The following is a 15,155-nucleotide window of genomic DNA, read 5'->3' on the forward strand; positions in this document are numbered from 1 at the left end:
AACCTCAATGGCCAATCGTTATTGTATATAAAATAAAAGGGCGGCCAATAAAAATACAGAGTAAGCGTCAATGCTAAGAAATTGCAGAATATCTCTCTATAAATGATATAATATACAATGTTATATTAGTGTATGTGTTACATTTAACCCATCGTATAATACAACTACACACTGTATGTCAGCGTTGTATATAAAGATGTAATTATTAAACTGTATGTACATCCGTATTTATATAATAAGGTATCAGGGTATTACGCAGAAATTGAAATACTTGAATATACGATGCAAAATTCACCTAACCAAAATTTATATATGTATACATACATATGTACATGTATGAACTTGTGAGAATTGTAACGTGCAATAGATATGTATGCATAAAATATTTAATTTTTCACTGTCATAAAAATGGAAATGGATAAAGAAATATTAAAAAAAAAAAATAACGTATAACTTTAACATAACTTGTTTCAATGAATCATATAAAATTATTTCGACTTAAAGTTACAGCAAATTAATTTTCCATTTATACTAATTATACATACTTATGTATGTATATGAATGATATATCTAAATATGTGTAAGAAATACATTTTTTTTTGTATTGTCGATATATTCCTAACTTATTGCTAGCGGTCGTTTTCTTGGAAGTGCCCCTTGCAGTCGTTTAGAAAAATATATTTGCATATTCACATACATATGTACATACATATATAAAATCTTTGAGCTTATATAATTATATTCTTAAATACTTTGTGTTATTTTGTTCAAATTAAAAAAGCCATAAGTACATTTGTATTCAATTCAAATCTTCCTTCCAACTACTTAAAAAATATCTCGTTTACTAGATTTTGTAGAAAATGAAATGCTCTACGAAAAGGTCTCTTACTTTTTTTATTTTAAGAAAATTGTTTTTCTTATTAATTTTATAACTCATTGCAAAAAAAATATCTTAAATTGCAAAATTCGTAGTTTTGTTTTAAAATTAGTCCTCTGCTTTTATTTTTTTTAATTTTCTAAATTTTTTTTATAGATCTTGCTTATCTTAATGCATTATTGTAAAGCATTAAATTAGTTGGCATTTTCATTATCTGATAATAAGTAACAATTTCGGAGGTATCCGAACATTTTATAGTCTTGCTACTTGCAAGGATCCCGGCTGGGGAAATACCTTCAGGTCTTGTCAAAATTTTTTATTAAAACAATAAGGAAAGGCTGCGTTGGGGTATAACCGAACATTTTATGCTCTTGCAACTTGCAAGGATCAAAGCTGTCTACTTTCAGGGGGGTTACTCTGTAAGGCGTTGCGAAAATAAATTTCGTTGTGAATCGGTACTCTCTAACACATTCCTTTTGTAAACAGGATTGCACAGTATTTGCCTTGATCAGTGGCGAACGCAGGAAAAAAATTTGGGGGGGGGGGGGGCGTTTATGTAAAAAGACAATGTTTCATTATTTTATTCACAAATTGAAGTCTAATCTTCTTTTATTTTGGGCCATAACATTTAAAATCTCTTCCTCCGTCACGTCTATATCTCTATGGATATTCAAGAGAGCCATTCCGTTCAGGCGTGCTTCTCCAGTTTTATTTCTTAAATGTGTTTTAAGCCTGCGAAGTGAGGAAAACGAGCGTTCACTTGAAGCGACAGATATAGGGATTGTTGATCCAATCTTTAAAAAACGATGCACTAAAAAAGTTTTGGAGATCTTTGTTTGATTTAACCAGTTCCTGAAAATATATTCAAAATTTTAGTTAGAAAATATAATCTGAAAAAAAGATTTTTAACCTTTTCCACATTCTAAATTCAGCAAATGAAAAATAAATAATAAGTAAAGTTGTGTATCTAATTCAGACCAGTTTCTTCTGGTTGTTTTTATTAAAAATATAGACATTTTAGTTAAGACACTCAAGTATTTTTTTGCAAATAGCATACTTTTTTTAAATTTAAATTTATTTCACAACAGTTTGCTCATGGAACGAAAACTGAAAGTCATAATGAATGAGTTTTTATTTTTCCTGTATTATGATTAACAATAAACTGTAAAAAAAATAATAGTAACCTTATTGGTGACTTTTCAGTTCAGAACTAATTTTCAAAAGAAGTCCATTTTTAACACCCCAAAACCCCCCCTGCGTTCGCCCCTGGCCTTGATACATTTCCAATATACTTGACATTACTCTCCAAAACAAAGGAAAATGAAAACTAAAATAATAATAAAGAAGCGTAAACAATAAAGGGACGGACACTTATTTATGCTCTTACTCCCAAAAAATAGTTTGATACAAAACTTCCGCTTAATCATCGTCTAAATACTACTATGAGCAAAAAAAAAATTAAACATTGTTCATTTCTGGTTCAGAAATGATATCAAGAAATTGGACAACGTTACCATACAGGACTAGCCCAAAAGAAATTTTCGTTTTCTGTGTTAAAAGTTTGTGTCCAAAATATATAACTTTTGCAATTTCTAGGATTAGCAAAATATAGCGAAACGTTCTTTTTTTGAATATCTGGAATTCCAGGAGTAATTGAAGAGGTAATCACATTAAAATTGTACGACCGGCCGTTAGAGAACTACTACACATTACACCGCAGAAAAAAATGGTGCAAATATTAAACGCATGCTGTGATCTTCACCTCCCTATATAGTAATAAAAGTTGATACTCTTTATACTGAAACCATAGAAAGTGCGAATTAACTAAATATTGCTAAAAGTTCAAGGGGTCAAATAAAACATGGTACGTTTTAGTTCATAAACAAAAATAACATTTATTTATTGAAATGAACTTTTTATTTTTTCTTTTAATATGTAAAAATAGTACAAACTAACATACAAAATTAATATAGTAAAAACTAGTAAGGATAGGCTATGTTCGGGGCCAACCGAACATTTTAAAGGGAGAAATACGTTAAGGTGTAAAACGTCAACCATAGGATCGGAAACTAAGCAATTTTATATATACATACTACATACACCCTTATTCTGTGCACTTGACAAATGAATTAAATATTGAAAATTAACTCAAATACTTATCAAGCGAGAAATATTTCGGTATTCTGTGACAATCTTGATAAAATTAAAGCTTCAATTCGCAAAGCTTTTCCCCACAAGTGTGGTGAACAAAATAATGTAAATAGAAACAGTTGATTTCTATTCAAATTATATTGATATCAATATGCGTGCAGACAATTGCTCCTATGGTGCTTTTTATTCCAAAAATTTCTAAAAAATCTGGAATATATATCAAATAAATTACTTTAGATTAGTATATTATTATTTATATTACAATAATACTTGCCGCGTTTTTAAAAAAGTTTCTTCCTATTTTGAACTGGGAAACTTTATTTCTCCTCCCTTCACCTTCATAATAAGTTTTGCTACAGCCCGCACACTTCTCGAAAGGGGCGACTGACTCATGGGCAAGTTGACGTTGTTACCTACACATTTCCTGACACTCGTATGAGCCGTGTCCAAAGAAGTTCAAAGCTGCAAGAACCATTACAGTTAAAGGTATGGACGTTTTCTGATTATCGAGTGGGGCTAGTTCATCAATTAGGCGGCGGCAAATTTCACGAGTTAATCGAAAATTTTGCCCAAGGGTATTTTCGCTCAAAGAAATTAGATTGCTATCGTAAACATTTTAAATACCGCGCGCGATTCCTATTCTCACAATTTTCATCTTCGTTTAACAATAATAACAAAAGTAAAATATCTTCCATTATCACAACAAGATGCACAATCAGTTATTTAATTCATAACGAGCACTGTCAAGAGCATTTGACATCTTAACAACTTATAAAGAAAAGAGCTTTTTATTACAGACACAGAATACGAAAAGCTTGATAAATTTCAAATTTTGACAAATTAGAAATATGTTGAATTTGTCAAGTGCACAGAATAGGGGTGATAATATCTATACATAATATATATATATATATAATATATATATACATATATAGTAAATGCGATGGTAGGTACATGCTACTTTCTTGGCAGTTAATGTAGAAAAGGGAAAATTTATTGACATATCAAAATTACGTACAATGTAATATAAAAAAGGATAAACAAAAAGTCAAGACGCGTGGTTGTACTGAGAATTAAAAATTAATTATTAATACCCTCCGCCTAGAGTCGTAGGTGGTGTGATGAAAACTGGCTTTAGACGATCCATGGAAACTTTAACTTTATTCTCCTCTATTTCTTCTTCGAAATACTTAGGTGAACGGCTCAAAACTTTGTAGGGTCCCAGATAAACTGACCGAGATCCGACGTTATGTTGATGGGTAGTCCAAAACGGGAAATCCAGCCGGTTAGCCAGGCCTTTGCTATAACTCGAGCTGTCATGTTGGGAATCAGAATGGCATCTGGCCATCGCGTAAATCGTTCGATTATTGGAAACGGACTGACCGAATCGGCAACTGGGATTTATTCTGCATTTGAATAAGCTTTTGTTGTGTCGAATAACTTTACATCGTTGGCACTGTATGCAGCATCTATCAAAAGATCTATTATCTCTCGCAATGCCTGGCCAAACGAATCTGTCGACCATCATCTTGACAGTAGCGCGCGTGCCGGGGTGCGACAGATTGTGTGTACCCGAAGAAAAGTTTGTCGAAATTTTGATGTTACAAAGGGACGAATTTGTGCTGTGGATGTATCACAAAAATCCTTTTTAGTACTTGGAGGTAACATAAAAGATTTTAGTTCTAGTAAGTGTCGAATGCTGCCATTTAGGTGTGCTAATATCTCTTCATCGTTCTATTGGACTACGACGACGGCGTCGTAGTCAATAATGGCGGTCGTAAGTAATTGAATTCGCGATAATAGATCAGCGGTTACATTTCTTTTACCTGAACATGTCGGATATCAGGAGTGATTTGCGATATGAAAACCATTTGTCTAACTTGACGATCTGAAGCCTTATGCAGTTGTGGTCTGAATGCGAATATAAGTGGCTTATGGCCGGTGTAAATGTTGCAGTTACGACCTTTTAACATGTAACGAAAATGACGAACGGCGCTGTATAGCGGGTTTAACTCACAGTCATACGTACTCTATCGCATTTCAGCGGATGAAAACTTTCTTGAGAAAATTCCTAGTAGTTGAAGTTTGTCATCTACCATTTTATTTAAAACTGCTTCAGCGGAAAAACGGATGCATTCACCCACAATGAAAGTTCTAAGTTGCTAATTGGGCTTTCTTCATTCCAATTTAAGATAGTGTTGTCGTTTTTCTTATTTCCAGGAATCATGGCTAAAAGAGGGCCTTGTAACTTTAAGGCGTTTGGAAGAAATCTCCGATAAAAGTTGAGTTAAGTTCTTTTGCAATCTTGGGCGGTTTCATGTTTGTTAGTGCATCGACGCGGCTTGACAATGGGCGAATACCGTCTTTCGTAATCGAATGACCTAAAAATTGAGTTGAGATACTCCGAATTGCGATTTGGCAACATTGATCGTTAAATTATAATCTCGAAAACGGTTAAATACAATACGAAAATGTTGTTTGCCTTCATCAATCGATTTTGTTGCGGTGCAAACATCATCTAAATACGCAAATGTAAAATCCAAGCCTCGAAGTACTTCGTTAATTAAAAGCTGATAGCGGTCAGGAATCGTGATAAGTATCATTCAAACCCCTATAATCTCCACAGGGTCTCCAAATACGTCAGCTTTACGAGATAAATGCAAAGGACTGGCCCAGCTATTCGAAGGACGACAAATACCGAGATTGATCAAGAGTTCAAAATCTGCACGTGCAGCTGCGAGTTTTTTCAGTGATAAACGTTGTTGTCGTGCGCATACTAGAGGTGCAGTAGTTGAAATATGATGAACTACTGACATGTTCGTACGTATGCCAAGCCGTAACGGACATGTGATCTCAGAGAGTTCCTTTAAAATATCCGAAAAATTTTGTGTAAAATTTATAGTTGATATATTCGTTGGATGTCTATTTTGTGTTACTAAACACGACGTTTTGACCAGGATTTAACATAAGTATGACTTCGCCGTATGTTTGTACGAGAGAGCCATTTGCGACAAACAATGACAAAGATGATGGATGTGCTCTGGGTAATTTCGTAGACCTCGGTATGACGGATATAGCTGCTCCTGAATCTATTAAAAAACTAATTTTCGCTGAAGTGTCGTAAATGAAAAGGCGACGACCTGTTGGATTAGCAGAGTGTTTTCCGGGTTCTGATAAGGTATTAGCCGATCTGGCGTATTGACTTGGACTGGATACTGGAGTCAACAAGCACGGTTGGGGACATTTAGTGCCATTTGCACAAAATTTTGCATGATATCACGTATGTTGAATTACCGGTCTTCTACGTGAAGTAGATCTACTGCACTGCCGTCCGGTGAATTTAACATTCCGCATCAACTATCCTACGGTTTTCGAAAGAGCAGCAATTTCGTTTCGTATTATCAGTTACTCACCCTGCGATTTTGATTCGGATCTAACCTCAAAAAAAATAAGCATTCTGTGATAGGATCAGCGATTTTAATTTTTTCGCTAATTGAAATGCTAGTGGCGATGATAGCTGCTTGTGCGTACGGTAGCAAACGGCTGAACCAAAGTATGCTCTCGCTGAGCGTTGAGTCTGCTATTCGTCGCATTTCGTTGTACAAATCGCTCGGCCTTCGGTCACCCAGTGGAAGCTCTTTCAATACACGTTGAAGACGGCGTTGTTGACTCGCGGCGAAATTTTCAATGATTCTACGACGAATGTAGTTTAATTTGTCCGTGCTGGTGTATCTTCAATAAGAGTACGCATCTCTAGTAATTTTGCGGGAGGTACGATTGCAAGTACTATGTTGAATTTGGCTGTATCAGATTTAACACGTGAGGCTTTAAACCAAAACTCCAGCAATTAAAAGTAAGCCTCAATGTTGTCCCCAGACATCGCCGGCAGTGGAATTCGTGGTGGAGTACTTTGCGGTGGAAACTGTTCCACGTCACTATTAGTATCCGCCGATGATCTCGTTTTGATTATTTTCGCAATTTGAACGTTTTAAAAAATTATGTAGAAAAGCAGTTGATGTAGAAAAGCAAAGATTTATTGACTTATCAAAAGTGGTTGTATTGAGAATTAAAAATTAATTATTATTTATGGTGTTGCCATATATATATATATATATATATGTATGTATGTATAATGCTAATACGACATAAGGATTGTTAGAAAAGCGAAAATCATTAAACGGAGTATAGGTGAGTTAAGATACGAGCACATGAATGCACTGTTAAGTATCAGTAAAACAATCCATATCACTCTTTTTGAGATATATTGGCTGATATATGTGGTAAAAAGTCACCCGAAAGTTCGAAAGTCTTTATATTAGGTATAAGAGTCCTCAACGAAGAATTGACTAGATTCAACCCACTGTTGGTAAAAAGAGTTACTATTGTCAGGAAAAGATTCTCTCTAAATTCTTATTATATATCGCATACATTGACCGATATTTTTCGCATATTCAGAACCTCGGGGCTTCAATTGTTTGGTAAGATTTAGGAAATTTTTGGTCATAAAGGGGCATACTTTAAGGAAATTATTAGTGCAAAATTGTATCCCGTAAAAAGTGACAGAATCAAATGGAATTAGAAATTTTGTTATATTGGAAGTATTCACTAATTTTGAACAGTATTGATATAAAGGGAATGAGCGTGATTATCTTTCGATTTCATCCATCTTCGGTAAGAGTTTTCGTAGGCTTTGCGCTGGGAAATTTTGGTTCTAGTAGCATGAGTAGTTTAGGAGATACGTTCAATAAACTAATTTGAGACAGGGGCTACTCCCACTTTTTCCAAATTTTAGGGCACAGGGGTTTTTCGCTACTGCGATTCCCTGCGCCAAATTTGAGTTTTATATTTTAATTTGATGCTAAGTTATAGCAGTTTATACAAATAGGTTTTCGGTTAATGGCATTTTGTGGGCGTGGTAGTGGTCCGATTTACGAACTGATATTGTTTTTTTCTAAGGAGATCGCATACCAAGTTTCATCAAAATATCTGAATTTTTACTCAACGGATGGACGGACAGTTTTAGGTGATACGTATAACCGTTTGGTGAAACAAACTATTAATATTCTGTAGCAAATGTTGCAAGAGTATAAAAAAGAGTAATTCACAATAAGTATTAAAAACAAGAAAAAATTGTTGACTTCGGTGTCACCGAATCTAGACACAAATAAAAAAGTTTCTACGAAAGAAATTGATTTCGTCCGGTCGGTTTATATAATTGCTTTAAGTAATAGTCGTCCGATTTCAAGAATTTCTTTGGATATTACACTGTTAATTTATTATAAGAAAATCTCGCAGTTGATTCCGATCGTGCAGTTTGTAAGACCGCAGTTCCAACAAATGTACTTGGGGAGAAAAAGAGGCGTGCATAATTTTAGATCGATATCTCAAAAAAGAGTTATCGTATATGCGAACGGACAAAGAGACCGACAGACAAACTCGACGTAAATAAATAAAACTATAAACTAATTAAAATTTCTTGTTCAATTTTTAGTATTTGTTTTTTAATCTCTGATTTGTATTCGGGAGGATGGAGTTATGTTTAGAAATTCACGCAAGTGAGGAAAGTTCTCTGATAGCCATTCACTTGGGATTAGCCAGAAACGATTATTTTACTCAAAAAGATCACGACTTCCGGTCTTTGAACAAGTATCCTCTGGGTAGCCAGAAATCAGCCGTTTGAAGGCGAACTAAAGTGAGAATGCGAAACATCCCCTCCACCGAGTTGTATGGTGGGAAACGAAATAAGGATTACGATTTGAGGGCATGCACCTGGAATGTCCTAGTTTGTTCCCCAGCATTTTTGCCTTCAAATGGGTTCTATAATCAAGCCAAGCCTTTAAATAATTAACTAATAAGTGATTAAAATATCATTTACAATTTTATATTTTTCCTTTCCTTTCGGTTAACATCGCGCGATGGTGGTTTTGCAGCATTTATGTCACATACCGATTGATTCCACATTGCATTTTTCATAACATCAGATAACTGGATACTAGTATTTGGGTATTTAAATTAAGTACCCAACATTTATTACGATTAAAAGTTAATACTAATAATAATATGTATTTATAGAATTGCTTGAAAGTAGTATCTTTCCATTTTCAAAGGTTAAGGCAACAGGCATACACATTTCTATTTTCCAATTTTACTGATAATGTTTTCCAATTTTCCACCTTGATCTAAAGCTAATTTTCCTTATGTAGTGAATTCCAATGCTGTTGTAGAAATTTTCCATTTCAAGAGAATTATATTTTTTCATTGACGCGATGTAAAATACTTGCATATATGTAGTAGCTTTAAAACTGAGTGAGTCAAAAAAAACAAAGTTTTTTTCACTGACGCGATGTAAAATACATACATATGTACATACATATGTGTAGTGGCTTTAAAACTGAATGAGTCAATAAAAAAACAAATTTTATTGAAATTCCTTCCCGATTAGTCCTTCCTTCCTTTTTAATAAGAATTGCCCACATCATCCCTCCCTTAGTTGTTAAAGTACGGATATGTCAATTTTACACATAATACCACCTGTTGAGAGAAGTGTATTAAAAAAAAAAATACGGTTCCCTCGACAGCCGCTTCTACGATAACGAAATCTAACCCTGCTTGGATCGGTAAGTAATATCTTAACACTGTCATAATCAGAGCAACACCTAGCAGCAGGGTTGCTTCGTGTCCTCTGAATTTGTGCTGGCATTGAGTCCAACGTGGTCCATAATTCCATTTCAACTAGATGCAATGGTTGGACAATTGTTTCAACGGCTGTGCAAAATGCACCTAGTTCGCGCGGCCTCCAGGCTATAAGCCAACAAGAAATGGAGCTAACTTGGCCCTCCCCACACAACTTTTATCTCGCTCTAGTCCCTGTACTAGGGCCACAAGGCAACTTATGGTTCCCCGTACCTTCTGTTCCGAGTGTCAGGTCGTAAGACGTCGGAACATCACATCTGTCAGATACAATTCCTGCTCTAGCTGGTGTCAAATAGCGTTTCCCGACGTTTTCCAGTCTGCGTATACACGTGAATGGGCAAACCACACCCAAGTGATGTAACGCATCGCTTCATTCCCGCTGCTCGAGTTTTTGAACTACGACTCAACTTCCTAGCTGAAGCAGCAGCCTTACGGGATCTCAATTTAGAGATTCGCAAATAAAACTCAGCATAAGCAGGCGAAATGCAATCTCTCCGCCAGCGTCAGCAAACTTTGGAATACTGCCAAATCCCAGTCCAATCTGAGGAGACATGACGATAATCAAAATCCAATACGACAATCATGCCTCCTAGGACCCGAAGAAGTGCGCAAGCTACTTTACCGACAATTTATACTGCACTCTTCGGTGGATAAGATAAAAAGTTACGCAAATGTCAAAAGACTGCGCACTAGGGTGGGTCGATTCCGGACTTTTTTCGATTCGGGATTTCTAATAGTGCGGAAAAGTTGTCTTAGTACTTCCTGATTCCAATGCAAGTTTTTGTTTTGAGATCGGATTGCATCTTCAACCCCGACTCCGGCCTTGAAATTTCGGAAATTCGCCTAAAATCGTGAAATTGTCTACCTAGCGCCTGAAATACGTATCTCATGGCAAAATGTATAAAACAAAAGTTATTTGTCACGTCATTTGCTACCGAAATGGTATATTTGATCATGGCCGTAGGACGAACCGTTCCCGAGATACGAGCGAAAATGCGGCGCGCCACAGCGCAAGGTGAAAATCGGCTTGCGGCCACACTTCTTGACGTTGATTTCGCCGAGTGCTATCACTTATGTATATTCTCTCCACAGAACTCAAAATGTCTGTATCTAAATTTAAATTTAGACAGAAATGTCCTGTGTTTGGCATATATCCGTACAATCTCTCTGAGTCCCAGTTACCTACTTACCAGGATGTTCTTTTGTGTTATCAGTTTGAAAGATTTCGTATAGGGCGACTCCGAGGCGACAACTATGAACCTAGGAGTAAAGAGGTTACAGAAATAGTTGCGAAAAAAGGTTGAAAATACTTTCAAAAAGTCATATATTCCGATAGTTTCACACACCAGAGTTGTACAAATGCTCACCACATACCATCAGAAATTTCTGACTCTTAAACAAATGTTTTTAAGGAACCCAATAGGTTTGAGCTCTAAAAGAGACGACTTTGTCTCTTCTGCAGGAAAATTATTTGACATCTGTGCTTGTAAATGCATTTATTTTTCTTCTTGCACTTGCCCAAAGGAAAGGAAAGTTCCTATCAATGAACAACCATTTCTCTTGGACCAGAGAACCAGAAGAATTGGTCGCATTGAAAGTGTTGATCAACCTGAAACAAAAACAAGAAAAAACGTTAACTTCGGTTGCACCGAAGCTAAATACCCTTCACAGGTGCATTTCTGTTAGTAACTATGTGTTCAGTTTGCATGGAAGCTATATGCTATAGCAATCTCTTCTAAACAAGTTTTTTAGAGATTACATTGTTGCCTTAGAAAATAACATATATCAAATTTCGTGATTATATCTTTCCATACAAGAAATTGATTCCGATCGTTCAGTTTGTATGTCAACGATACGCTAAGTTAACTGATCTGAACAATTTCTTCGGAGATTACATTGTTGCCTTAGAAAATAACATATACCAAACTGAACGATCGGAACAGTTTGTATGGCAGCTATATGCTATAGTTAACCGATCTGAACAATTTCTTCGGAGATTACATTGTTGCCTTAGAAAATAACATATGCCAAATTTCGTGAATATATCTTGTCAAATGTGAAAGTTTTCCATACAAGCATTTGATTCCGATCGTTCAGTTTGTGTGGCAGCTATATGTTATAGTGGTCCGATATCGGCCGTTCCGACAAATGAGTAGCTTCTTGAAGAGAAAATGACGTTTGCAAACTTTCAAAACGATATCTTAAAAACTGAGAGACTAGTTCGTATATATACAGACAGACGGACAGACGGACAGACAGACAGACGGACATGGCTAAATCGACTCAGCTCGACATACTGATCATTTATATATATGCTTTATAGGGTCTCCGACGATTCCTTCAGGGTGTTACAAACTTCGTGACATACTTAATATACCCTGTTCAGGGTATAAAGATTACAAAGGAAAATGAACGTAAAGAAAAGCTTTGAAAACGTCATTAAACATCAACACTTACCAGAAAAGTATCAGCTAGAATACGTGACCATTCAGATCAGCCAGACTCTCATACAGACGACAACAATGTAGATGCGTCGGACATGGATTCTTCCAAAAACGATGGTGATGATGAATTTTCTCTTCCATCCTTTAAAACCAAACAAAACACACTAGTATTAGAACACACGGCTTTAGCTGCCCAACGATTTGGAGTAAGTGATAGAGCAGCGGCCTTGATTGTTTCATCTGCTTTTCTGGATGCCAAAAAAGCAGGTTTGATAACAGAGGATCAGGCTAGCTTTGTCACTGACAAATGCAAGATTAGTCGGGCAAAAAAAAGTGTTGGAGTTAAGCTCCAAAACACCGAAAGTATTGAATCGGTATATGGGCTGCATTTTGACGGCCGCAAAGACAATACACTTACACAAATCAGCGAAGGTGAAAAGTACTACCGCGACACTGTCAAAGAGGAACATATTTCTCTTATATCGGAACCTGGTTGTCATTACTTTGGCCACGTCACCTCTCATTTGGGGTCAGCTGAGGATGAGACGTAAGCTATATGGCAACATTTACAAGACAATTCGGTTGATGTGGAACATCTAGAAGTTGTCGGTGCTGATTGCACGTACACAGGATGGAAAGGTGGAATCATTCGGAAACTAGAAGAAAGAATAGGTAGGCCATTACAGTGGGTTGTTTGTCTTCTACATTTCAACGAACTTCCATTTCGTGCTCTTTTCGAACACATAGAAGGTGTCTCAAAGTGTCCAAATATATTCTCTAGCGACATAGGTAAACTGCTCCTTAATTGTGAGAAGTTGCCTGTTGTTAAATTTGAAAGTTTTCCATCCTGCCAATTACCTTCTGAGGTTATTAATCCGACCCAACTTAGCACAGACCAAGCTTATCTCTATCAAATATCAGAAGCTGTTATTTTCGGTCAATGTTCGTCAGATTTAGCGTCGATGCATCCAGGTAACATGTGAAAATCTCGCTGGCTCACCTGTGGAAATAGAAATCTGAGATTATACATTTCTACTGACAAACCAACAAAGGAAATAAAGATTTTGGTCAAGTACATACTTACAGTTTACTCACCTTTGTGGTTCTCAATAAGATTCAACAGTTCAATCAAAGATGACTCGCGCCATCTCTATGCTGCAATTCTAAGGTCGAGATACTTACCTGCTAAACTGCGCAAGGTTGTCGATTCATCCATTGAACAGAATGCTTTCTTTGCTCTTCCAGAAAACATTCTCTTTAGTATGATGACTGACGAACGGATAGAAGTCAGAAAGTTGGCCCTTCACCGTCTTCTGGCAGCCAGAGAAGCAGAGTCTGACACTGTAAATGGAAGGGTTAGATGTAATAAAGTGGCAAAGGTGAATTTCAAAGCTAATAATTATTACGATATGATTAACTGGAAGACTATCACCTTGACTGTTCCACCAGTTCTTTGTTCAGTTTCTAACGAAGAACTTATAAAAGGGCTGTCGGGAGACACTGCAGAGGTATGGAAATTTAGTGAATTCCCCTCTCACACCGTGGCAGTCGAGAGAACCGTCAAACTGGTGACAGAGGCATCTTCTAAAGTTATTGGCCCCCAATCTCGTGATCGTTTGTCCTACGATCATGATCACATACATATACCATTTCGGTAGCAAATGACGTGACAAATAACTTTTGTTTTATACATTTTGCCATGAGTTCGTATTTCAGGCGCTAGGTAGACAATTTCACGATTTTAGGCGAATTTCCGAAATTCCAAGGCCGGAGTTGGGGTTGAAGATGCAATCCGATCTCAAAACAAAAACTTGCATTGGAATCAGGAAGTACTAAGACAACTTTTCCGCACTATTAGAAATCCCGAATCGAAAAAAGTCCGGAATCGACCCACCCTACTGCGCACCACTTGCTTACATTGATCAGTTCTGAGTCTCTTCAACAAATCAAAAGCAACCAAATCCATCGGCCCAGACAATATAAATATGCTGATGTTAAAGCATCTTGGCTGGACGGGAGATAGCTGTCTTTCCAAGGTTCTCAATCTGTCACTAGCCACAACCCACATACCCAATGTGTGGAAAATCGGAAGAATGGTACTATGGTAAGGTATCGCCCGATAACTCTACTTACGCTTGTAGTGAAAACGCTTGGGCTAATAACTAAGGAAGTTGACCTTGAACTATCTGAGCGGTCGACAATCATCAGTGTTATTTCGGGGTGAACAATCAACATTACGGTGAATTAAGCAGGGGGTTTCGCTGCAACCTAAATCTGACTACTAAATCCACGGTCACCCTACTCAAGAACTGAACGTAGAAGTACAGACAACATCTCAACAATTGCTTAAAAATGGAGTCAGAATTCAGACGGTCAGCCACCTTAAAATTTTTGGAATAATATTCGAAAGTCTTCACTCCGCACACAACCGCGATTTTAAGTAAAAACAAGATCTTCAGGTCGCTTCAGATGCACTTTGAGAGAATAGAAACCTACAAAAATAGCACACTCTGGACAATCGGGATGTCTCTCATTGAACACATACACAGGAGCATAAGCCCTCCTCTTTAATAAGTTTCGGCTCGGATGTTTTCATAGAAACCATACCTGGAGTCACTTCCTTGAGAAGGAACCGCCTCCTAGGTACACCAGAAGATGACATACAATAATATACCGACCGTATTCGGACACGACTAATTTTAGATAAGCAGCTAACACCATTTACAGTGGATGCCCATTTACAGGAAAAGCAATTCACTTAGCCCATTTCTCCTTTTGGACCCGTTGAAACCGCCCGTTTCTTGGGCACAACACCCTTGCTGGTATATCTCTTCGATATTCGGCTTCCATGAAATCCTCCTGTCAAAGATGACACATATATTTCACTGTATCTGCCGGTTGCAGATGGATGCTACCCGTTTGCGGCAGTGGTGCCTTGGGGTCATGTGCCTTCTGGTAAATAAAAGCAATTCAATTTCATTTGGGTTAAT

This window comes from Bactrocera tryoni, chromosome 4 (genome assembly GCF_016617805.1).
Source record: "Bactrocera tryoni isolate S06 chromosome 4, CSIRO_BtryS06_freeze2, whole genome shotgun sequence".
NCBI classification, from domain to species: Eukaryota; Metazoa; Arthropoda; class Insecta; order Diptera; family Tephritidae; genus Bactrocera; species Bactrocera tryoni.